Genomic DNA, 25,580 nt, shown 5'->3' on the forward strand with positions numbered 1-25,580 from the left:
ACAAAATGCACTGCATATTGGTCGCATTCTGCTGCATGCATGATGGTACCAACCTAAAAGAAAAGAATGTGAATGAAACACAAAAGCATCAAAGATGATTAAATAATTAGTTACATGGTAATAAACAAGGCGTAGTTTGATGCATCTTCTGAAACTCTGAAGTGATATCATGGATTGATCTTGTGATTCCCACTGTCTGACACAAAATAACACAAAAACACATTCAGGATAGATCTCAATATGATTTATTATTTAATTCGCCAGCCAATGAATTTAATAAAAGCTGGTAGAGAGGGACAGCCTCATTGAGTTTACATTTCACGTCATGGAAATCTGTGGATAAAAAAAAATATTAATAGTAATTAGCTTGTAATAACAGGCCATCATGTTCCTGAAAACAAAACATATTATAGGTAGCAGCAAAAGGTGTTTTGGTCTTTGCAAATCTAGTGGTGGGTACTATTTGCGGTGAGGGTACAGTTTAACTGTTGTATTATGTAATTGTGGGTCAAAATCTTTTAATTTAATTTCCAGAAAATGCAAACAGCCGGCACTGACCATCAGGAGCCAAAAAATGTCCAGTATATTGTTTCTGTACTTAGGGGTTGATGGAACTCGTGGATATTCACTTAGTGTAATTCCAAAGAGTCACGCAACAACTTTGCAAGTTTCTGCGGAATTCTGCCAACGTGTGGAAATAAGGCATTTTACGCTGTTGCAATGCGATTTAACGCCGGTAGCTCATTCAATGCTGATATATCTGTGACAATGCCAATGCGTGGTGCGCAAGAGCATGTGGCCAGTCGAGTTGATTTTCCTGCCTCTTGATGTGCAAATCTACCTGAGAAGCAGCACTCTTACCCTCGCTACTCCCATGACCACTCGTGATAGAAAATCACAGTGGAAGGCTTGCTAGCGACCAAAAATCATGCTTGGGAATGCCAAATGACGTTAATGCTTGCCAGCTAGCTTGCTTGAGCTTTCACTTTCTTCCTGTTGTAATCACATTGCTTGAACTAGGAAAAAAGTATGCAAAGTGGCGATTCACAGAATTTGTCCGGAACTCTATGGAGATTGCAAATTGCTCGAAATCTACAAGTGTAAATTCAAATTCTGCCCTGGTCTAGTATGTATCTGGTTAACATCAACATATTCCATATGACAATAATATCCACCCTTAATTCATCCCCAAAGATGTTTCCATTCCATCGCCATCCCTTTAAATGTCTGTGACTGCACATATCCCATCTAGATCATAACTTGTCCACCCACTCTTCTTTAATGCATTTCTAATACCTTCCCAAATTTGGGCTTCACTTATCAATTCCATTTTTCTGATCCAGTGATTCTAAGCACCCTCAAGTACCTTGGACAAGTGATCTCCCTCAGTTTGGTTGCCAAAATACTCAGACATGTTCATCTCATTTTTGCCTAGAATGGCTTGTGTGGCAGGTAACAGTCATTTTTAATGTATATTGAATTAATAACTAACTGTTGTTACTGTCTTCTCTAAATTAGCCTTTCTGTTCCTCCCTTTAGCAGATTGTCACAAGGGTCAGATTTGACAATTAAGTGCTGGTTCTGAGCAGCGGAAACCTAAAGGCTCAAATTAAGCACTGGATATATTCGGGCTGGAATGTAGTTCCAATTTACTGCTATCTTTAAAAGAGTTTCCTTCATTGCTTCTCTGGGTGCACTAGCTGCTGACCTGCTGAACATGTCATTCCATTATCTGCCAGTCAGTTATTGCCCCAATTCCTGTTCTCAGCACTTCTATCCTGCATTTCATGAATTGACTGCATCATATTTATAAATCTTGCACAAACCTCATTTTGCATCATCCTTTGCAAGTATCCATCTCTCAAACTGAGTCAACCACTGTATTATAAATGTAGTTGCAAATTGCATTTGTAGGTAGAGTGACTGATGCCTGCATTTATGTATGTACATTACTTAAACAGTGAATTGCAGAGTTGATGGTCTGTTGGGTGTATTGACCATATGTGTGATACCAGGTAGATTTAAGGCCAGTTACAAGTCAGAGATCTGCAGCTTTTGGATTCTGTTCATGAACAGTCTTGGTGGAGCATTTGTGGAATGAGTATGGCTCAATCTCTCTGGTAAGTCTGGTGATGTCTGAAAAAACGTCAAAGGCTTCCTTGCAAAGGGCACTTTTCAAGGGATCCTTGAATGTATGTATGTGAATTTACATAACACAAAACTAGCACCAAACCAATAAAGAGAATGATGAAGAACAGGGAGCAGTAGATCAATTAGAGGGCTGGGTTGATTGGATAGAGGCTGGCTAACTGGTGAACTCTGCAGATAGATGTCTAAGTGTTGGTGATAGGAGAAATAGAGAACGTGGCAGGAGGAGCTACTTTGGCCAGGGTTTAAAGAAACAGAATTGTCAATAATATGGTAGGCTGTGTAGTAGATTCAGCTGTGTGCACTTTGTAATTGAGGATAGTAAGTCCCTTAACATTAGAGTTTTCCTCTATATTTTTCGTTCTTGAATCTCAAATGAATGATTAATTTAGAATTCCCAAACCATGGTTGTGGCTGCAAATGTAATGGTTAACAGGTTTGTCTGGCTAGGAGCACTAAACAGCCTGTCATCCTTTACTAGAGTCATAACATTTAATATGGATCCAGCCATTTTGAATTTAGTGGATAGGGTACCCTGCCACAACGGTGGTGGTGTACCCTGTTCATCAAACTGATTGCCAGTCCTCTCTATTTAGAGTTGGATGAGCAGCCAGAATAAGGCTAATTAAGGCCTCCCTGGTGAAAACATTAGACCAATATTCCAACAGATATCCAGCCATTGTTCTAAATATCTCGGACCTTTCGTGCTATTGAGACCAAGCAATCTTGCACATACATTTCCGTGTTTGGGACCACCAGGAATTGCCTGGTTGCCCAACAGATTTTTTTTTTCAAATTGACCCCATACCCTGGGAGCAAACTCCCAGAGTGTTTGGGCTATTAGTCTTCTGTTTTTCAAATACAAACCCCCACTTTGGGAGTTAGTTTTGAAAAAAAGGGTAGCTAAGAGGCCAGCTGAAACATGGCGGCTGCTCGGCAGATTTACAGTGTCTTCAAAGTAGCCATCAAAGTGGCGGTGCACCTCTCAATGCACTGAGGTCTGCACCAGGCAAGAAGGCATTTCTATATATGGCTGGCGGTATTCTGCCAAGTTGGCTCAATGTATGACCTCCACCCTGCTGGTAGATGACAGACCACCCACCATAACTCTTAATAACCCCCAAAGAATGGGCCACTTAAAAATAAAATACGACCCTCTAGAGGTTTCTGAACCGAGTAGCCAGACTCTGCTTCAACTAGAAGAAGTTAGATAATAACACTCTGCTTTAAATGCTCCCCAAATTTGCTGATAATTATTTCACTTTTTCATTTCCCCCACAAACACTATGCTTTATCTTTTTCCATCAAGGCAATATCAGAGACTTAATCAATTTAAAATTGTTGTTTATTTTGTATGCTAAGGAGCACCATTCTTGAAACATGATTTGAAAGTTGGAACTAATCAATTCAACTACAATTTGTTTTCGAAAAGCAAAGGTGCAGATCATGCTAGCCACTAATTTTTCCTTGTTTTTGTGGGTGGCAGTGTATCTTCCAGCTCTTGTGATACTGGGAAACAGCAAATGTTGCCAATTTAACAATTTGAACCTCACAGAGCATATTTGATCAGTGAGGTGGCTATGGTTCTGATCTTCATGGTGGTGGCAGCTCTCTCCCTAACAATTTAAAGTGTAGTTTTGGAAAAAAGCCTAATGTAGTTTTGTGGGTTTTTACTGCTCAATTATAATGTTCAATAATGGATAATATATTGCTGTAATTCAATCAACGACACCATCTAAAACTATGTCCTGTTTTCAACAGCAGTAGCCATATGTGAATGGAACATTTTGCCCTTCACAGGATGGTCCCCATATTCACCCCAGGTATTGACCCGTTATAGTTAGTGAGATCAAAGTGACTCTGCTGCTCCAACCACAAAATGAGGGGATCCCTTTGCTCTGACCACAAAATGGGTTCATTTAGAAGGGAAAGTGGTATCATGAAGCATATATGATATGATTACATTTACCTACTTCTGGTTCTATCGTGCGACCCCTTGCTTACCATGCTGGAATGAGTGGTCCAATAATCGTCCCTTTTATAATTGCAGGGAACGAAGGAGTCCAAGCTCTTCTGTCTCTTGCTGTACACAGAAATAGGGGATTTTAATATGTTAGCTCATGTTTTGTAGCAGTTTTGCAAAGCTTAAAAAGTGCAACTAAGTCATACAATTATCAGGTATAGCTACCTACACAGGCTAACTCTCTAAAGACAGCACCTGGCAATGTACCTTAATCAAAAAAGACACAAACATACGATAATAGAAATGCGTTTTCATTTTCCATGAAATTACAAAATTAAAAATCAACAAACTAAAATCATTGTAAATTATATTGAATACATGCTCCAAGTGTACCTAATGCAAGAGGAAACAACTCAGTGTGAAGCATCTAAACACACACAATAGTTCAGAGCAAGATACACACTGTTAGACGGACCGGGAGGGTCGGCCGAGGATAGGGGGAGAGGTCTCCGGGGAGAGCCGTCTCCAGCGATCGTACAGACAAGTAACTTCCCCCCCACAGACGTACACCACACAAGGATAAGGTTCAACGATATTTTATAAGCAAATCTTTAAGTACGGTAAAATGGTACAAGGAGGTCTGGACTCAGGGGTCCCCTCGGTTCTGGTCTCTGGATTGGGAAAAGGGTAGCGGGACAGTCTTGTTACCAATCTGATAGATGAAATAGCTCTCAATCCTCGAGCTCGGCGTTCTAGATGATCGGGCCGCGGCGGAGCCAGCAGGTCCCGAGATGGATGAAGGTAGCGACGGTCCGCGGCGAAGCCAGCAGGTCCCGATGAAGGTGGTGATTACAAACGGTCCGCGGCCACGCCAGCAGGTCCCGACGACGATGAAGGTTTCAGAAGGTTGCGGCAGCGCCAGCAGGCAGGACGATAGTTCGCAAGGCAGGGCTACGGCAGCGCCAGTAGTCCGTCAAGGATGAGTTCCTCACTGCGTCTCTCGACTCCAGGATACAACTGCCTTCCTGCTCTGGAGCTGCCCCAGTTATAGGTCTGGCGCCCTTTGATGTCCGGACCTTCGCACTTGGAGGTCGGGAGGTCCGGGATGAGGGAGTCCAGACACCCAGCAGGGGGGTGGAGCCAGCGCCTGGGGGAGCTGGGGGTGATCAGCACTTGGCGGGGGAGAGCCATCGACACCTCTTTCTCCCATTGACCTGCCAAGTAGTCCGCTCACCTCCTGGGTGGATGGTGGTGCCGGGATGTCGGGGCCTGGCCAGGCCCAGGGTTAGGGTCGATCGGAGGCCACGCGACCTCGTGGTGCTGTGTCCAAGATGGCGCCCAGGTCGGGCGAGAGGGCCGGTAGGGGATCGGGCCCATGAGGTCGAGATGTTCAGAGGCAGGGGTCCCAGAGGGGAACACTTGAGGAGCCGGGTTCGGGCCTGGTCGTGCGGGGAGGGAGCGAGCCCTTCATGTGGCCTGTCCAACACACACCAATGTAAATAAAAAAACAGGTGTAAATAATGTTTGACTCTGAGTACATAACAGCACCTTTGAGATGAGTACAAATTGCACTCACCCCTGTATTTGAGCACACTATTACTATCAGTTCTTACCCAGGCCCTCATTATGAGTGGTCAATTAATGCTCCTTTCTTAGGATTTGGATGAGTGTGTGCTCCACAAGGGATGGAGGCCCCATGAGACCAAGACAATTGTATGCCAATACTAAAGATGAATTTTAAAGGTCAGTTTATGTTATTTAGCCACTCTTTGAGAATATGGCAGAGTGTGCGAAAACTGTGTTCGATTTATGCTCATTTTCATTTCCACCCCTCCAAACTCGCAGTTAGGCAACCTTATTTAGAGGTGGGGGATAGTTTCTACTAGTAGAGCCTTAGGGGCATATTTATTAAAGAGTTTCTCACCCTTCCTCCACGCTATGGGTCGCAAGAGCTACACAACTCTTACGTTCAATTTATCAATCTGTGTACGGCCATCTTGAATGGCACTGCATGGCATGATAAATCCAGAGTCGCACAACACATCGCTGCGCTACCCTGCCTCAGGGTGGCAATCCATGGGTGGAGTGTGGATGTCCCATGCATCCACCCATAGATTTTGGTGCATTTCCACATTTATGTTACTGGTAAACCTGGGAAGGTGTTGAAATGCTACACATCCCCATTTGAAGTGTTATGATGAGAAATATCCTAATTTCTTCTTGTTTATTCCTCTTTCTATGTGTGCTGCTTTCTGCAGCACGCACAAAAACAGGGAAATGCCTCAGAGGACATCATGAATAGAACTACTCACGCCCCCTCTTATTACCATTGAAACACACATACAACCACTCACTTACCCATTCACAGACTCAGATGAGTTTTCATATATCCACTCACTCCTCCATAAATGTAAATGTATGTAAATGTATTTGAGCTTATATAGCGCACAGCTACCCGCAGTGGGTTTCCCGGCGCTTGCTTAGGGAACCCGTCCTGGTATTCCCCTGTGAGATAACCCCGGCAGGGTATCCACAAGGTGAAAGCCAGGCATCCCGCCGCGAGGGGCCGTTGTGGAGATTAAGCAAGCTATTGCCCAGAGTCGCAGAGTGTGAACCCGTGAGTCGAGAAGGCACCGGAGCGAGAATTATCGAGTCCGTGGAATTTTTGAGCCCAAGACCCGCCGAGGCGGGGAATTGAACCCTGGTCCAGGGCCGATCTCAGATTCCGGGTCTGCCGCCTCTAACCCCTGAGCCACACTTCTCCACGTATAGAGGTACTCACACCCACGCATAGTACAGCCATTCACACAACCATTCACTCAGCTATACATCCACACATACAAGTCACTCAGACGAACAGTCACTCACATAGCCACACACTCACACATACAACTACTCACACACCCACTTATTTACCTACACCGTCACTCCACATACCCTCGCTCATCCATACAGCCACTGACTCACTCTTACAAGCACTCACACACCCACATAATCACTTCATACCCATTCACACATACATGCAAGCACTCACGCACATGCTCAGTCACCCATACAGCAATTCACACAGACACTCACTGATACAGCTGCTCACACACCAACTCACTTAACCAAAACACCCACTCACTCATTCATTCATTCATACAGCCACTTACACACCCAGTCACTCACTCATATAGCCATTCAGATATCCACTCACTCACCCATACAGTCACTACACACCCAGATACCCTCCCAGAGAGCCACTGACACCACCACTCACTCACCCATTGTATTGTATTGTATTGTATGTTGGATTTATATAGCGCTTATCACCCAGGGGTCTCTAAGCGCTTGCCTTGGGAACCCGTCCTGGCTTTTCCCTGTGAGATAACCCCTACAGGGCATCCCCAAGGTGAAAGCCAGGCATCCCGCCGTGGGGGGCCGTTGTGGAGATTAAGCAAGCTTAATGCCCAGAGTTGCAGAGTGTGAACCCCTGATTAGGTCAGGCACCGAAGCAAGAATTATCGAGTCTGTGGACATTTGAGCTCAAGATCCTGCCGCGTCGGGAATTGAACCCTGGTCCCGGGTCTGACCTCTGCTTCAGGGTCTGCCTGCTCTAACCAGTGAGCCACACTTCTCTTTTCTATATAACACTTCTCCACTAGAGAGCCACTGACACACCCTCTCATTCACCAATATAGCTACTCACATTGCATTTCCCTCACACATACAGATACTCACACACCCATATACTCAAGGATTTATATTTAAACCAAGGTATCTGATTGTTAATTCGAAAGGCCTCACGACAGAACTATGAAGCTTGAAGCTGATCTGGTTTGCAGCATCAACTATCCTCAGTCTGAGCTGTTCCTGGAGCCGAGCACTGCTGATCATTCGTATGCAAGAGGTGTGCTTCAGAATGGCTATGAGATGCATCGTATGAAACTTGGGGGCATATTTACAATGAAGTGGCGGAGCACGGCATTAGCCTCCTTGGCTTAACGCTGCACTCTGCCACTTCAGAAATAATGTGGTGCAGCCCTGCATTTCCCATAATGCAAGGGTGTCTGCGCTGAGGGGAAAATTGTTTATGTGCATGACTGCTTCCCTTCCTGCACATTAACAATCTATAAATGGCGTTTTGTAATTATATGTGTGTTGCCTAATGCAACACACATAGAAGTTGCAAAACGTTATTTTTTAAAAATTGTTTATGTGCAGAAAAGGTCACCTTCCTGCACATAAACAATCAATTGCCTTTTGCTGTTTCTATGTATGCCGCACAAAGCCGCACACATGAAAACAGAAAAAACAAGGATAAATAAAAATTTCTCCTCGTTTTGCCTGTTTAACACCAGGTTTTCCGTGGTCTTAATTTTCGTGCTGCCTCCTATTTACACCACCCTTGTAAATAGGGGTCAGCGTCAAAATCAATGGGTGTTGCAGTGGAACACCCACAGCATCACCCACTGCCCTCTCCTTTCACGCTAAGTACAGCCTGAAAGGGTGCCTTATTTACAAGGCAGCGAAAGGCCAGATTAAGTGGCTTAACGCTGCTTTGCTAAATAAGGCGAAGGCTCTATCGGCGCCGCAGTGTCACTAAAAGTGACGTTGTGAATATGCCTCTTAATTTATAAACTATTTTTTGCTAATGTTTAGCATAACGCTTAGAAGCAGCAATAGGGTGTTAGGATGCTAGGAACTTGCTAGCCATGTTAGGAATGTCCATATTTTTTTGTTGACTATGACATATACACCTGCATTCATATTCTCTTTCTGCTTGTTTACTGTTAACGCTTGATGCACTAGACTTGAGTTTCAGAACGTTTTAAAGTTTCATCTCCTGTATGTTGGTACCTATTATTGAGGGTTTGTCATCCCACTGTGTCCATGAACTCATTTAGTGGGACTGAACGTGACCAGGAAACACCTCCTACACAGAACTGCTCAGTGAGTTGACCTGAATATAGATTGCAGTCCAACTGGATTTCTAATTCCTAATGCTGCTTTAAACTGAGCCCTTGCACCAGGGGGTTAGAAATTTGACCTTTGCTGCTTTATTGTGGCAACAGATCATGACACAGTGTAGTAATGAGCCACTACATTTAAGGGTTTCCAAGTACACTTTATTAGTTCATGAGTAACAGGTGCTCCCAGCTTGGCGGCAGACTCTCACACTTGAACATTCTAACACGCACTCCCGAGGGCAGAGTGGGTTGTACCAAGGAGGGAGAAAGAAGAGGGGTGGGTGAGGAGGAGGAGGAGGTTACAACACACCTTCCCCCTTAAGGAGAGAAGAAAAATGAGAGTATGCGACAGGAGGGGGAGCGGGGAGGCGAAAGATGGGAGGGGAGAAGGCATGGAGGCAGGGAAGAAAAGGGGGGAAAGAAAAGAGAAAGGAAAGTGGAAGCTGGATCAACGGAACATTAAATCACCAACAGGGAATCAGTATAGTATACCTCAGTGGAGGAAAAAATTTGAGCTGTAACCAAGAAACAATGAACAACAGACTATAGTGCCATCTCGTTGACTTCAGTATAGGACCGACAATTGATGGCATGGAGCCTTGGGTTCCTTTGGTCAGCTAGGTCCCGCACAGAGTCCTGACCATTCTCGCAGAGGCTGAACCTCCATATTTTGCAATGGATGTTGGCGGTTGTGCCGAACCTTAAGAGTCAGCTTGCGCCTCCTCGCCGTTGCACTTCTGTTAACGGTGGGGTGGGTCTAGTGATATAGGCACCAGGCAGAAACGAGTGCCACCTAACTTTCCTCCAAGGTTCCTCTTGGCGTGAACAAGATTACATTTTCTTCCAACTTGAAGTTGAGAACTCCTCTACTAGTCTTTCCATCCCCCTCGAGGAGGAGGATCTTGGCGGCCACGCTGCTTCCTCCCTTGGACAGTATCTGGGGCCCGGACACCCCCCCTTTTGTTCCCTCTGACAAGATAAGTCTCTCTCTCACTGTCATCCCCGGTGACTGGTCTGGTCCTTCTACTACTCTCCTTTCCTTGACCGTAAGCAGAGTCCTGACCATTAACGAACTCCATTTCAAAGTGCTCCGGAACTTTAGCATCAGTCTCTGCTGTCCCCCGTCGGTCATCCTGCTCGTTTCCTTGACTCTCCTGGCCGAACTCAGAAGTGCTTCCTAGGTCATGACTCTCCTGCATACTACACAAATTATCAAGAGGACCCTTCTTCCCTGACAGTCCTCTTATTGGGGAACCTTGAAGTATTTTCTGCGTTTCCCTACTCTCATACTCCCTCTTACCCTTGTAAGGCCTTTGAAAGAATTTTGCTCGATTCTCACTCTTTTCCTCTAACGAACTTAAGCTTTCTTGTCTTTTCTTTCTAACATATTTCACAAATTCTACTTTTTTTATAGTCCTGAACTCAGCTGATGGGATACTTTCCCTCTTCTCCCTGTGATTGAAGTGTTCACTCTCACATTTTATTTTTTCTCGCTCCTTAGTTGCACTGGTAGTGCGCTCTCCCTTACTCGCGAACTCTCCGTTTTTCGCACCTTCCTCACCACGTCCTTTATTCTCGCATTTCCTTTGTAATTCTCTTTCGTCCATCCAACCTTGGCAAGTTTCTGTTTTTTTCCTTGGATTGTCCTTTGCTACATCTTTTCCCCATGCTTTATTGCTTGTCGCATCTTGCAAAGCCACCAAACCCTTAGACATTGACGTGCGAGTGATCCATGTTTCACCCTTAGTTTCATCCGTGCTACTTATCAGTGTCGGTTCATCTTTGAGTCCTTCTCTTTTTCCCTTAAAAGATATTCTCAGTTTCTTTTGATCCATCCACCCTTGCATGGTGGGTCCTCCTTCAGCTGTATATCTATTACTGGTAGTCTTACTTCTCTTGTACATTAGTTCCATGTCTATGTATACTTTCATTTTAATGTCTTCCCCTGCGTACGCTTTCAGGCATGTGTTGGCCTCCTTCAATTTGTTTCCACATTTTTTCTCAAATTTGTTATTCCACTCCCTCAGGGTTACCAGACTATTAAGAGTCCCATATTCGGAGCTTCTTTCTGTCGTTACTTCCTCTATGAAAATGGTACACACCGGGTTCAATCCGCTCACCTCAACTCCCTTTTTGGTGTCCATTCCTTCCTTGTACATTTCATCTTTTATTTCCTTAATACACGAGGCTTGTGTATGATGTGCCTTCAACACCTTCAACATGTTCTCATAAATATTTCGGGCAGTACCTTTCATGTCCACCTTTTCCCTTTCGTGGTACTTTTTCATTTCTCCTGTTCCCAGACACTTAACTAATTTTCCCGCCTTTTCCTCTGAGGTGAGAGGTGCTTGTTCTTCCTCCAAAACTGATGTATATTCCTCCCAATCTTCTTTCCACTCACTCCATTCCCTCCTTGACGACTCAGAGTGAGAAAAATCGCCCATTAGTATTGTTTTCTCTCTTTTATTTTCCTCCCTAATTTTCTAGTAAGTGGTGATATGGTGTTTAGTCACCAACAAGTTGGCCACTCGGTGGCTCCTGGTACCAGAGGTTTGTTCACTCAAGCCATGGTGTTAATGAACAGGCGATATGGTTCTCTGCTTTACCTTAAGTGCCCTAAAGGGGTCTTCCAAACACGCTTGTGTGCTAACGGTCACAGTACCCTGGTCACAGATCACCTGAAGATTCAAAGCTCCCCACACGACGTGCTTCCTCAGCGTAATTACCGAGCACTATACTGCGGTTCTCTGCACTCCCTGCTCCTCCGAGATATCCTCCAGCATTTTCAACGCGTTGCCTCCGATGGGTTTCTAGATAGGAACCAGAGGTTAGCCTCTCCCTCTGTTCCTCCTGAATATCCTCCCGCGGCTTCAACTCGCTGCTTCTGTTCCGTATTCTGCGTGGCAACCTGGGTTAAAATCCGTTCCTGATCCTTCCAGCCATTACAAACGGCGGGATGCCGCGGGGCCACAGGGGTACGCACCGTCCCTGTTCCTCTCCGATATCACCAATGACTCAATATGCTGCCTCAGTTAGTTTTCACTCCCGGGAACTAGTGTACACTGCACTCTCTGTTCCACTTGGATCTCCTCACACTGCTTCCATTCGCGTTTTCAGTTCTATTAGCCACTGGACACCAGGTGTTACACACCTTCTCTGATCCTCTCAGATGTTTCAAACGGTTCAACGTGCTGCCTCAGTTCGTTTTCACTCGTAGGAACTAGGGTTCGCTACACCCTCTGTTCTCTCTGTTCCTCTTGTATCTCCTCACACTGCTTCAATTCACATTTACTTTTCCGTTTACCCCAGGGCCACAGGGGTTGCGCACCTTCCCTGTTCCTCTCAGATATCTCAAACGGCTCAAAGTGCTGCCTCAGTTTGGTTCCCCTCACAGGAACTAGGGTTCGCTGCACCCTCTGTTCCCTCTGTCCCTTTTTTAATTTCCTCACACTGCTTCCCTTCGCATATTCAGTTCCGTTTACTCCGGGACCACAGGGGTTACACACCTTCCTGATCCTCTCAGATATCACATATGACTCAATCGGCTGCCACTGTTAACTTTCTCTCACAGGAATTAGGGTTCGCTACGCCCCTGTACCTCAGGTGTGACCTCACACCTATCACACGCCGTCACCAATTCCTTTCAGAAATCACTTCACCCTGGGTTCCGCTGTACACTCCTCCCAGTGTTTCCACTGCTGTCACTCACCCTTGTCTCGTGCGTCGCACACTCCGCCTCGGATAAATCTACTTCACAGAAAGAGAGATACGACTGTTTCCCTGCTCTGCACCCTTTCTGCTCCAACAGCTTCCTCGGCTCACCTCTTAGCCTGGTACGAATCCCTCAGGTGCGGACCCGTCTTGATTCCTTGCGCCTTCACCTCTGTGCTGCGGAGTCCTCTGTTTATTTCTCGCTTGCAGAACAGGAACTTCCTGTAGTCGACCTTGCGGTTGTTTAACGCAAGTGCGCTGTTCCTTTCTCTCCCAATTGTGTACTACCTCTCCCTCCGTGAAAGGCAAACACTGCACGTTGCCGTATCTACTCTTTTACAGGGGTGTTCATTTCCGCTGACATGTTCTTTATCTTGAGGATAAAATATTTTCCGCTCAGCCTTGGCTCCCGGTCGGTAACCAGTCTGGGTGAAGCCTGCCCCGCTTCAGTCACCAGGACGGATAGTCAGCGAGAACTGCTGCAGTCGGGGACCGTGACGACCCCTCAGACATCACAGGCGAACCATGCCTACACATCGCTGCCCCCAGCAGTCCCGCTCCACTCCAAAAGAAGACGAGCCTCCTCACTTGCTCCACCTCAGCGTCAGCTTCCACTGTTGTAAGAAATCCGTGTTCCACTGCCGGACCGTTCTGTCACCGTTACTTCACAATCAGCTGTCCCAACTCTTCTTACGCTGGTTGCTCCCAGGGAGCACTGGTTACCAGATGCACAGATATCGCCAGACTTCAATTGAGAAGGGAACGTTCCTCTTCTCCACTCGGCACCCTCTCACCTTCACCGAGGCTTCACACTCGACTTCTTTCTATTTCCGTAGTCGATGATTTCACGTCCCTCCACGGGAGCGCCACGATGATACAGCCTGGATTACCGGTTTGCCTGTTGTCCTGTGATCTTCGATATCAATTGGTGAGTACTTTATTTAATTTCAAAATTCCGCCCAAGCATCAACTTTTCCAGGGGGGAAAACACCCAACTGACCCTGGCTCAGCTCCTCGTCCTCGTCGCCATGAAATGTAGTAATGAGCCACTACATTTAAGGGTTTCCAAGTACACTTTATTAGTTCATGAGTAACAGGTGCTCCCAGCTTGGCGGCAGACTCTCACACTTGAACATTCTAACACGCACTCCCGAGGGCAGAGTGGGTTGTACCAAGGCGGGAGAAAGAAGAGGGGTGGGTGAGGAGGAGGAGGAGGTTACAACACACAGTCCAGTCCAAACTGCAAAGTCAGGTCCTCAAGCAACCCAATGTTATGGTTTGTATACTTATTAAGTTCTACATGGAACGTGGAACGTGACATTGTTAGTGAGTGACATGGTTTGGTTTCAATGCCTGAGCATTCTGTTGAGGACAGTTTACTGTGGTCGAGGAACTGGGCAGACCTCTCTCCTATGCATGTGGAGCTTACTCATCATTCAAGAAGCTGCTACTACATTCCTGCCGGCTGTTTCCTGCTTAGGTGCACTCAGGAGAGGCACACTACACCCAAGACCGGTTTAGGCCTGAGGAATATCACCAGTCGGGTGCTGCTTGGTTTCGATGGCAAGTGAGCATATGCTTTCTTAAGATTACTTGTCTTGTCTGCATGCTTTGTCGTTCTGTACTGTTTAATCATGTAAAACCAAAGTACTCAAGGACTCCGCAAGTTGGTCAAAGCTCCCTGTGTAAACAGGAAAGTGTAAGGATGCTGGGAATATATAAAAGAAGGTAAGGCAATAGTCTGTAATGACATCGACCCCTGGAATGGAAGGAAAAGCAAGATTAAAGCTGAAAGGTAAAGAAGGAGGAATAGACTGGGCTTTAAGTGGGATGAAAAAACTGGGGGGTCTCTCAAAGGGGCGTGGTCAGTGTAATTAGGGGTGTGGCTTTAAATCACTTACGCAAAAAATCTGTGCTTAGCATAGTGTGCTGCCCGACTTGTATTTTGCTGTTTCTGTCATTCCATCCAGATATTTGATACAAGCAATATCATACCTAACGAAACTACTTGCCGAGAGTATTGTGGTCCTTGAGCCTTATATTAGGGATGTCTTAGATCTATCATTTAAATCGAGCACAGTATCTAAAAGATGGAAGCAAGCAGTAGTACTGCAGCTTCAAAAAAAGCCTAATCTTAGCTGGTACAGGTTGGATAATCTTCGTCCTATTTCACTCCTCCCCTACCTGGCCAAAGTGGCAGAAAAGGTGGCCGATCTTCAGCTGATGGTTTATGTTGAGAAAGCCAATCTGCTCCATCCCACTCAGTTTGGCTTTCGCTCACGTCACTCCACTGAGTCAGCGCTGCTTATGGCTACTGAGACCATTAGGCAAGGGGTAGATGAGGGACAGACGATGGCCCTCATTTTACTTGACCTAAGCGCAGCCTTTGACACTGTAGCACATTTCACCTTGCTACAGTGTCTAAACAAGGGTGGAGTCACAGGGTCAGCGCTGAGGTGGATCCAATCCTTTCTGTCCAATAGGGGCTTTCAGGTCAGACAGGGAGAACATTACTCTTGTATGTTCAATTTGGATCAAGGGGTTCCACAGGGCTCTTCCCTGAGCCCTACCCTGTTTAACCTATATGCTTCCCCCGTAGCTAACATTGTGGAAAGCCATGGCATCCAATTAGTGTCATATGCCGATGACACACAGCTTGTCATCTCGCTGTCACAGGCACCCGATGTGGCTTCATCCAGCTTCAGTGCTTGCATGCAGGAGCTTGCATCCTGGATGTCTAACATCTGCCTGAAGCTGAATGGGACCAAAACTGAGGTGCTTGTGGTGGGGGGTGGTCCGGATGTGTGGTCCTCGGCATGGTGGCCAGCATGCCTAGGCACCACTCCAGTGCCCTGTCGGCAGGCCAAAAACCTTGGGGTGATGTTTGACTCTGACCTATCATTCACTCCCCAGATTGATCGAGTGGTAGGGATGTGCTTTGGAATACTCAAGAGTCTGCGGAAGATTCTGGACCTGCTCCCCGTTGGTGCCAGGCAGACTCTGGTGCATGCCCTTGTAACATCGCAATTAGACTACTCCAACCTCATCTATCTGGGAACTACGGTGAGAAGCCTCAACAGCCTCCAGGTGCTACAGAACGCTTCAGCCCGACTGGTGCTGAGGCTTCCGAGAAGAACGGCCTCAAAAGGGGCTTTGAAGGCCTTACACTGGCTCCCTGTTAGGGAAAGGATCACTTTTAAAGCTCTATGCACGTGTCATCGCATCATAGGGGGCAGGGCGCCTGAGCCTATGCATAGCCTTATCACTCCCTAAAGACTTGAGTGGATGCTTAGATCCTCTGACACTGGCCTGGTAACTGTCCCCAAAATTAACAAAGCGCACATGAGGGGCAGATCTTTCAGGCTCCGTGCTGCCAAGACCTGGAACATGCTTCCGCTGGAGCTGCGTCTAGAACCTTCTGAGGCTAAGTTCCGCAGAGCTCTCAAAATCCACCTGTTCAGGTTAGCACTTGTATAGCCCTCCCTATCTGGCCACCTCATACTCTCTCACCTAGCGCGGGGACACGCCGGGGTGCGTAATCAGGCGCTTTACAAACTTCCAAAATAATAATAATAATAATAATAATACCTACATTAAGTAAGGGATATTGGCTTTGTCAATGGTTATTACTTGCAGAAGATAAACAAGCTGCAACTATGACTTGTATATAATATTGACAAAGCTTCCAATTAAATCCCTGGTGAGCCTACCACAATGTTGCTGCTCCTGAGTTTCAGAAGGAGAAGGGAAATACAGAAAGAAAATGACTCTTAAAAGGATTTCCCTTCCCCCACAACGCTCACCTGGCATGACGTCATGCTGTAACTTCTCTACTACTGAGAAGTCAGCAGTGTGAGCAGAGCATATCCATGTGCCTGCTGTTTCGAAACAGGTCTCTATCAGGCTTTGTTTTGTGCCCTGGCACTTTTTTCCAGACTGCAGTGACAGCAAACAGCTGTCACTGCAGTCTGGGGAAAAAACGGACTGCCTGTGTCAGGGCTCAAAACAGAGCCCGATAGAGACCCGTTTCGAGGGCCCCTTAAAAAACTGCCGGTGCTCAGACCCCTTGAGACCCGGCCCACTTAAAGCCCTGGGAATAGAAACGAAGGAAGGAAGGACATTTCTTTTACAGAACTGGGATGATAGCAGAGAAAGAGACAGGGAACAATACTACAAGAGTGGGAGGAGACTGACAAGAATGCAGGGTAGCAAGAGAGAGAAGGTGATGCCAAGATCAGAAACCACCAAACTAGCGGGAAGTGCGGAAACACACGATCCGGAAAGACAGTAGCTGATTTCTTTGATGGGACCTTGACTAGAAATCTAGAGATAGATTGGTACAGGGTTCGATTTAAGGAGTCCACAGATATAGCGGGACTGGAGCAGGGTTGGATTGAGATTAAAATTCGGCCCTTGCACGCTATAAAAAAGTGGCTCTCATTTTGTATATTGCCTTTCCGCAAAACACTGCTTTAAAGTTTTATGAAAAAAAGGGGGAGGGGTGTCTCTGGCAGAGGAATGTTTTCTTAACTTCAAGTAGATAAAAAAAATGCACAGATTATTTCACACTGATGAAACACCTGAAAAGAAGTGAGGCCACATCCGCTCAGGCCCCCTGCTCTGCTCAATATACATACATAAATGGGCCAGCCAGAGAAAGAAAGGGAGTGACACATCTGCCCGTTGATAAAAGGGAGGTAAAGGACGCCCATCTGCCTCCAGAAAGGCCTCTCAGGCACCCACAGGGCCACTGGCGGCATCTGAGCAACACAGACACCTCCCAACTCGCCCCCCAAGGCTGCCCATAAAAGCAGCCCACAGCTGAAATTTGGATATCGGCCTATCAGCCATTGCCTGAGTGGCCGCCTTTCCAATCGGACCCTGGACTGGAGACCTCCGGGCTAAGAGAATCTTACAGAGACACACATGCCAAACTTGCAGCAGTCAGGGAAACAGAACAGGGAGGAGCGGGAACTAGCGGGAGAAGCACTCCATTCTGCCATGCTTCTGGAGGGGTGTGGCCAAGCCAGGAGCATGATCACACCTTCGTATGGATTGGGAAGAGGCGGCCAGACTGGGCAGTGGTGTAGGAAAGGCTGAGTAAGTAAAGTACAGACTGGCAGAATAATACGTCACAATAACAGAAGAGTGGCGATTATTATATCTTTTTTTGGTGCGCCAAGTTTGGTTTTCCTTTTGAAATTAGTTTGAGTTTCATATTTAGTACGAGTCAAGGGGCTAGATAGAATTATACCGGCCAAAGGATTTTAATATTTGTATATATTTTTCTTTTAAGCAAAACGTTCTAGAACATAATTAACATGAATTCATAGGAAAGGGAAGGACAGAGGAAACAATAAAGGACTATAGAGTAAAGACCAGTCTTTCTGAAAGTGACAGAGGACTAGATAATGCTTACTGAGTTATTGTTGGAAGTGAGATACAAGATAGAAGAAAGAGTGGAGATGAACAATATCTTTACTCCAGGATACAATACATACCTCTGACTCTCCTTCCTCGGCTCCCGGCCGGTTAGCCTGAAAAGAAGAAGAGCAAGAAGAAGACATAACAATGGTTTTGCGCTACGACAACTAAATCAATGACAATAATAATTTATAAGGAAACTGTGATGTACTATAAAGTACTTCCCCTACAACTACTGCCTTGTGAAGAATAACCAAGCAGAATAAAAGAGGGTTCACTTATACTTATACAGTGCAGACTGATTAAAGACTGTACAACCTGACCAAGGGATTGAATCTAATAACTGTGAATTTACTCCTCAAATTATTTCCTTTCCAAAATATGGTTTCAGTGCTGACCCCCCCCCCCCCTTCCTGTTTGAAGTGTGTACATTGCCAATGTATGTTGGCTCTCAAGATTCCATGGGTTCTGTCAATGCTTATTAGATGTGAGAGTGATGAAGATCTTACAAGAATTCTCAGGTTCTTGACATGACCGCTTGACTTGGCAGCCATCCTTGCACTTGTGTGGGAGAATTGCTACCCCCAAGCCACAAGGCCTTGCCTGGCTTAATTGGTCAATGGGCACAGTGTGGTTCACCCCTCTCTCTGCCCCCATTGGGACCATCATTGACAACCACGACTACAAAACCTGCAATACATACACGCAATCCTGAAGCACGATCATCACCCAGCCTTGACTCTCGAGTTTCTGCAGGAGAAAAAGAAAAGACAGAGTTTGACCAATACACTCTCTCGTGATCCTGGCAAAGACAGAATTACATCAGTGCTAGTGCACTAATCCAACAGAAGCACATACTTATTTTTAAAGGATATTATCTGATTTTCTGGCTAAAGGCAAATTCGAAGGTACTTGGTTTAATGTCTCATTTTTTAACCATGCTGAAAATGGTTCACGGAAGGAGTAAACTCTCAAGGACGATACCAAAACTAAACTAAGGGGCATATTATCAAGGGGGTTTATCTCCGCTTTTTTAGCTTTAAAAGCCAAGAAAGTGGAGATAAAATTATCTCCCTATTACCAAGCTGTCGCTAACACCAGTTAGTGACAGCTAATAGGAGATAGCGACCATCTTGGGCCCCGCTTTGCATGTCAGTGATATTTATCACTAATGACATGCAAAGTGGGCGTGCCAAGATGTTAGCGACTGGAAACAGTCCCTAACATCGCTATCTACTATTACCAACTTTTGGAGATATTCGCGCTATGCGCGAATATCTCCAAAAGCTAACACCTGCCCTGAGCAGTTCTTAGCCATGTTATCCAATGGGAGGTGGATAACATGGCTAAGAGCATTTGCTCGATAATGCATGAATATCGCTGACTTTTCAGCGATATTCATGCATTGCGGACGTTTTTTATCGCATTTGCGATAAACCTTGCTAATAGCAAGGTTTATCTGCGATAAAAATCGCCGATGTGCGGCGATTATTTTTGTCTCTAAACAAGTTAGAGACAAAAAGTATCGCTAGTTGTTGGTAATATGCCCCTAAGTTCTTAGGATTTTCTTGAGGTGGGATAAAGTGAACCTAACCTGGAACCCTGGAATATTAACATAGTTAAGCTAAACTTATACATTGATTGTCAATAGATAAGTCACACAATCCCTAGAAGAACAGGGCAGTAATGTTCATGTACTGATATTGTGTCGCTATTAACAGCATTACATTTTAGTGCAGCAACTGAGAGAAAGGTTGTCAAGAAGACATACGCCAATGAAGGCAAAGCATTAATAATGGTCGTCAGAGGTAGAAATTTATTCACCAGTCAATCTACCCTCAGTCACACTTTTCTACTGGGTTTTACATGTATCATGTAAGAAAAGTAAAGCCTTGTAAAACAAACGTGTCAGCATACACGGTCAAGTTACTGGACTATTCAAAAGCACAAGACTATAGGAGTCTTCCAAAGTCCAATGTATGGCAAGGTAAAGCATCCTGTCTTTTGTCTTTTTACTGATAGAGGGTAAATCTAACCATTTCCTATAAAAAGCAGGGAATCCAGGTAGGGGGACGGGGAGGCGAGGTGGTGAACGGTAAAAAGAAAGGAGGTGTGTGTTAGTAGGGAACCTTCCTACCTTTCAGGTGTCCATTATCTTTTGTTCTGAGAAAGTCTGTTAGCTAATTGCAGACAAGTATTCTTGAGCCTCAATACAGGTTCCCCTGATTAATCCCATGGTTAAGACGGTATATCGGATCCCTCATAGTCCATTTGTACCAGGTTATATGGTCTAGTCCTGGGGCCTCTTATGAACAAACTCCACAGCTCTAGAAATGTCTCCAGTCGATCATTCTGCCTGGCAGCAATGAGGTCACAAACTCCAGATTTATACATGCCTTGAGCAAGGAGATGCAGATGTTAGTGCACCACAATCCTAGCTAAGGTAGCTTGAATCCAGTGGTAAAGTAAGCAAGGGGCCCACGTCGAAATGCCAGAAACCGGTCCTAAAAAGCTTGGCCATGTCTGAACTGGGGTGGCAGAGTGGGCTAAAGAACGGTGATGGATTAAACCCAGATCTGTTGACTGGATGTGAGTGGTTGATTGTTTCAGATGCTCCACACATCACCACCCCCTTTTGTACTGCTTTGTTCGCCATGAGTTGGCAGGGTATGCTCAGACGTGAGTCCCTTGCTCACTTTGCCACTGGATTCAAGCAAACCTGGCTGAAGACGGCTGTAATGCCAGAAACCGGTCCTAGGAAGCTTGTTTCTGGTCCAGGGAAGGCATGGCTTGGCAGTTCGGGTTGGACTGTTCCCATGAGGCACAGGGTCAGACTGATTTGCAAATGGCCATGTCTGAACTGGGGTGGCAGAGTGATGGATTAAACCCATATCTGTTGACTGGGTGTGAGTGTTTGATTGGTTCAGATGCTCCGTCCATCACCACCCCCTTTTGAACCGCTTTATTTGTAGTTTGAGTTCTGGCAGGTATTGAATAACATAACATAAGATAATAAGATATCAAGATTTGCCAAAGGTGGTCTGTCTTCCATGTCTACAATGAGATCCCAACAGGGCGTATAAAGTGAATAATTTGCACCAATGAATCCAAAGGTGATGAGAAATTAGATTTTTCTATATTTGATTTGGAGTTTCACCTAAAATTCACTCCTAACTTGAAACCATTTGTTACCCATGAGCATAGCATTTGCATGGAAAACGCAACACCAAACCGAAGAAGGGTTCTGCTAACTGTACAAACGTTTGAAGAGGGCAGAAACACTAAATCGTATTCACATTCTCATACAAGCACCATATTGAAAATCAACATGTGTTATTAGCTGTAGTCAACTCACGCAATAGCAAATAGCCAGTTATCGGTGACTCAAAGGTTTAAATGCAAGCATATGAATGCTAGGTTGTGGACAAACATTTTGCATATTGGGTACTTGGATTAACCTTGTCGGGGAATTGCAGGGGCTTGGTGAGCATTTAGGTTGAACAAAATGTGAATTGTCCTCATTGCTCCCGAAAGGATAACTATAAAAGCGGACACTGTGGTGTGCCACCAATGGAAAAGAAGGGTGGGGTTGAACTCACTGAGACATTCACTAAAGCAGGTGTAATGGACCCATCTACACATGCAGAGCAGGTTTTATCACTGTATGCTGTTAATTTTCAGATGAGGAGAGTGAGAGTGACCGTATCCCAGTCGCCACATGCTCAAAGGTAGGACAGCAGGAGATAATCACACACGTGACATGACATGCACAATCACCAAATGAGTGGAAGAGAATTGACAGAGGGGTTTAAGGAGAAGATAGAATGAATGAGTTGGCATATTGTTTCGGGGAACGGATAAAGAGAGAAAATGAAACTGTTACGCAAAAACATTAGGTTTGAGTTGTTGAAAAATTGAGAAGAAGGAGTAAGAACAAAACAAATTTAGAGTGAGATAGTCATGAAGGTAGTTGCTGTTGTTCGTGGTGAGAAGTGTTGGCCCTGCCGGGTGCACGATCCGCATGCCACTGCTGCAGCGCTAGTATCATTCCCTCCACCCCACATCTCCTTTACTTGAAAGATGAGAAACTCTGTGGGATTTCAATCCTTATGAGGTAGACCGCCTGCACACAGAATACACCTGTGGACTACAACCGTCAAGAAGAAGCTGTGCCTTATGTAACCGCTGCCTGTGAACCCATGCTGGCTGTCCTGTTCTTACAAGAGCTGGTGGTATTAGAGCCCAGCACACCCCAGCAGCAGTCTCACTGTCCCTGCTTCAGCTGACATGCTGGAGCCTTTTGACACTACTGCTCTATTATGGCTCCACCACTGAGGTCCATAATGAGCTAGAGAGCCAGCATCCTTTAAGGGGGATGGAGCGCACATTTGGTACTCGTTCACTCCATGTTTAGATAACTGGTGCTGTGGAATGTACTGCTTTTCATAGATAGCTGTTTACAAAACAAGGGGCCTAGTCACATTGTTTTATGCTGGGTAATGGTACCATTCTCTTTCCTTTTCTCTTTGCCCAGCACTTCTATTCTCTTTACCACTTCATCTGTTTAAAATAAGAATGATACAATTTTGAAGACTAGAGAGAGCATTCTCTGCCTTCAGCTATAATTTATTTGAGTAGATTTTTAGTAAAGGGGAAAAGCTCAAGTCTAAAGTTATACATTTTGCACTCAAATTGATGTGTACTGCCTCCACTGGAGGTGGTTTTGTGAAGACCAGCCTTAACCGTCAGCATAGAGAGATTAGACATGAATGAGTAAATAACAACAATACATTTACACAACTCAGGGAGATCGTGTTCTGTACCTAGTTGCTGTCTTGGGATGAAGTCAGATCCATTGATCATGGGGCACTAATAGTCCCCCTCCATACCAGCCCCTCTCTAATCACTTGGCCATGATATCTTTGCCTGTGACCTAGTAGAGCACTCTGCTGCTTTTTGACAAGGGTCAGGCTCTATAAGTACCATAGACACTTACATTGCTAATGACAGATCATCTCATAAAGTTTGAAAGAGTGAACCGCATAGTGTGTGTTGCCTCAATACCTCCACACCTGCTATACAGATCCCCATTCAAACCCCAGTGCAGTGCATTGAATTTCACCATGCTTGAGGGCATGCATCTGCTGTGCAACTACTACTGCCTTTTCTGAATTTCACACTTTGATATTTTAACCCAACATTTCACAACTCTAGTTGCCATCTTTAATTGCACAATTGACACCACTTTTAAGATTGAAAAACCGAGAGTTTTTAAAAAAGGTCATACAGTCAATGTCACAATAAAGTCTTGGTATAGATTTCATTTTTGGGACATGACAGAGCTACTAGCGTAAATCATTTATTAGAGTGTTCAAATGTTATTGCATTTTGCCAGAACATACCCTAAACATAGTTTTATTTTGCTGACTCTTTCAAAGACCCTCCAGATGTGAGCTACCTTGGAATAAACACCTTTCGACTCTTAGCTAATAAGAAAGGACCCATGAGCCACATGGAAAAAATGAAGGAATACATTTTGTGACAATAAAACCAAAATCTAATTCTGTGTTACACCCTAATCACCTTTGTGTTCGCTTTTTCCCCCAGAAGGTATGGGCAAGCCTACATTTTTGCCTTGATTAACCTTATTTTCCAGTTGGCCGAACTACACAATGTGGATACATTGATTATACATTACCTGGGGCAGATTCAGCAGGCTGTACATTCAAAAGCATGACTCCTATAATAAGGACAAGCGCCACGCCATAGAACACCTTCTGAGCCATGGTTTAATGCAGTCTCCTTAATTCAGTCTGTTTGTCAGAGTCTGGATGTGGATTGCTCTTCAATCCTTTAATGCCACTTTTATATCCTCAGATCTGTTTGTTTAAAGGTTTGATATTTTTGCATACGCATAGTCTCTGTCAATTAAGCCACATACTATGGTAGTAAAAAAAGTCAGCTGTTGTATGGTACATTGCCAAACAGGATGATGTATTTTACTATGGTTGCCAATGGTCCCCACTGGCACTCAATTTTATGGCACCATGAATCTTGATCCTGATTAACTGCTTATTGGCAGGTTATTTATGCTGTGTAAACTGTGCAAGACAGTTGCAGCCCTCTTTAAAAAACACTAGTGGGATGTCTGGCTTTGCTTCCAGTGAGAGAGCGAGACAGAATATTGAGATTATATGATTGTGAATGTAGTGGGTCGGGGCTCTATGTGGGTTGGGTGCTCAGCAAAACTGACTTTAAAATAGGCGCCAACAAGGCCCTATCTTTCTGATCTTTAACTTTACAAGCAAACACAATGATATCTTTCTTAACAATGAGTAAATCAAACCTTGAAGCCACCAATTCAATAAAGCATTCACTTTTAGTTTCACACATTTTACTTCACGTTGAACTGTGTAAATGTACCTATTTCCTAAGAGCGTTTTCTTCACCTAAGTGCTGTGTTTCTGTATTTTTGTTTTTCATGGGATATATTAAAAGCCTGTACTGCAAACTGAGTTGGCTCTGGTAGTCGGGTGATTTCAGAAAGTGGATGGGTGTCCATGATAGTGTGACAGAGAGTTGAGGATAAATGCAGTGTGAGGTTCTGAGAGTGCCATTATTATTCTTCAAGACATTTTGTTTCCAGTTAGTAGGCTTGGAGCTTTCCCATTAATTAACATTGGTGGGCTTCAAAGCCCCTCCCAATTGCTTGCTTCCTGCTGGTCAGCTCTGCAGTCTGCACTTCCCTCTTCTCGCAATGTGAACCTCCCCTGGAGCATTGCCCAAGTACTTGTGTCCTTGCACTGCTCACACTTTTGGGGCTGTTTTTTACTTTTTATTGAGCCACTCTACAGAGTTTATCTTTCCTAGCTGACTTTTTTGTTTGTTTGTTGTGTTAGGCTTTCCAGCTTGACTTTGTTTCTCTCGTAAGTATGCATTATCTGTAAACAGGCCTTTAAATCTTGTTCTTATCTTGTCTCATTTGCTGTACATCCAAAGACAGAGGTCAAATAAGACAGATGCTTTGTACTCTGAGAGAACTCATTGTTTACTTTTCTTCTGCTGACTTCAACGCGAGAAAAGGCATGTGTCAATCTTTCTATTGAGTTCCTATGCAAGAGATAAGGATGTATGATGGTATCTTTTCTAGCACAAAACTGTGCTGATATTTCAGAATACATCAGACGGCACCTTCAAAGTATAAATATGCCTAGGTTTGCCCAGACAAACACACGGTGGTTTGGAGCAGATCGACTATCTACTTGCCCGACGCCCTGCAGCAGCAAGTGCCGAAGGAACCCGACCCTCCAACTGACACACTAAGAGAGACGCTGTCTTTTCTCTGGCCAAGAAATCCTGCACTAGTGTTTCTTGGCTTACCC

General features: G+C 45.0%; 1 long non-coding RNA gene across 1 annotated transcript; it reads right to left on the reverse strand.

Moving 5' to 3' along the window:
• Positions 1-229: 229 nt before the first annotated feature.
• LOC147698918 (uncharacterized) lies at positions 230-24,040 on the reverse strand. Its single transcript, XR_015299240.1, has 5 exons — positions 23,897-24,040; positions 18,902-18,948; positions 18,276-18,311; positions 4,153-4,231; positions 230-333 (listed from the first exon to the last, which is right to left on the reverse strand). It is a non-coding gene; the product is annotated as an uncharacterized LOC147698918 (long non-coding RNA).
• Between the last annotated feature and the right edge of the window lie 1,540 nt (positions 24,041-25,580).

This window comes from Lissotriton vulgaris, chromosome 8 (genome assembly GCF_964263255.1).
Source record: "Lissotriton vulgaris chromosome 8, aLisVul1.2, whole genome shotgun sequence".
In the NCBI taxonomy this organism is placed as follows: Eukaryota; Metazoa; Chordata; class Amphibia; order Caudata; family Salamandridae; genus Lissotriton; species Lissotriton vulgaris.